Source organism: Trichosurus vulpecula, chromosome 6, assembly GCF_011100635.1.
Source record: "Trichosurus vulpecula isolate mTriVul1 chromosome 6, mTriVul1.pri, whole genome shotgun sequence".
NCBI classification, from domain to species: Eukaryota; Metazoa; Chordata; class Mammalia; order Diprotodontia; family Phalangeridae; genus Trichosurus; species Trichosurus vulpecula.
Genome location: NC_050578.1, coordinates 16,362 through 17,418, shown reverse-complemented (window position 1 = coordinate 17,418; position 1,057 = coordinate 16,362). Strand labels below are relative to the sequence as shown.

At 39.2% G+C, this 1,057-nt stretch overlaps 1 pseudogene; it reads left to right on the top strand.

Moving 5' to 3' along the window:
- Positions 1 to 247: 247 nt before the first annotated feature.
- Positions 248 to 474, top strand: LOC118855424 (annotated as a pseudogene).
- Positions 475 to 1,057: the final 583 nt, after the last annotated feature.

The following is a 1,057-nucleotide window of genomic DNA, read 5'->3' as shown; positions in this document are numbered from 1 at the left end:
CCATGGTACACATGTTGTTGGTCATGTGATCTAGAAGACCATGTAATGGCTTCCTAATTGGTCTTCCTTCCTTCTTTCCAGTTGAGGCAATTATCCACATAACTGCAACAGGATTTTCCTTGCACTGAATTTGTGATTTGAGATATTCAAATTACCAGAGAATCTGTTTTTTAACAATGTTGATATTACCAAGTTTCACAATATAGACATGTCTTTAATTTTACATCAACAATACAAGTAGCTTTTTCGCCCGTCCAGCCATCGTGGTGGAAGCTCGGCTGTCATCTCATCATCATGTCCTCTCATAAAACATTTAGAATCAAGAGGTTCCTGGCCAAGAAACAGAAGCAGAATCGTCCCATCCCTCAATGGATCTGAATGAAAACTGGTAATAAGATCAGGTACAACTCAAAAAGGAGACACTGGAGAAGGACCAAGCTCGGATTATAAAGAATGGCCAGCGCAACGAAAGACAAAACACCAGAACCACCTCCCCCACCTTTACCATGACATCCTTCCATCCATCAATCCATCCATTCATTCATCCATCAATCACTCAGTCACCTCATTGCCCCCAATAAAAAGTAAATACCACTACTGCCCTCCCATTTTGGAAGCTGTCTGCCACGATGCAGACATCAAAAAAACCCCAACCCTGACAAACTGTTAAATTTGTCTTGCCCTTGAATGTTTTCATGAATTGCACCTGCATCAAAAAAAAATACATGTAAAGCTCTACCAGTTTGAATTCATACCTGTGATTATTACGTTAGCTTAAAGTGTGCTGGGCTAAATATTATTGGATTCTAGTTGGAGGACTGTTTTTTGGCCTAGGCCAAAAAGACCTAAGGAGTTTGATCAGATGCTGGCAGGGTGTGGTCCATTTTCCCTAAGTACAAACCTTTGAATGTTTTTATGGAAGGAGTTAATTAGATAATTTGAATAAATCAAGGAAACATTTAAGGTCCTATATAATAAATTTTGGCTAACCAAAAGCATCTTACTAGGAGAGACACATTTTACCTAAAACACGACCAGATTGTACCTGGATCTATTT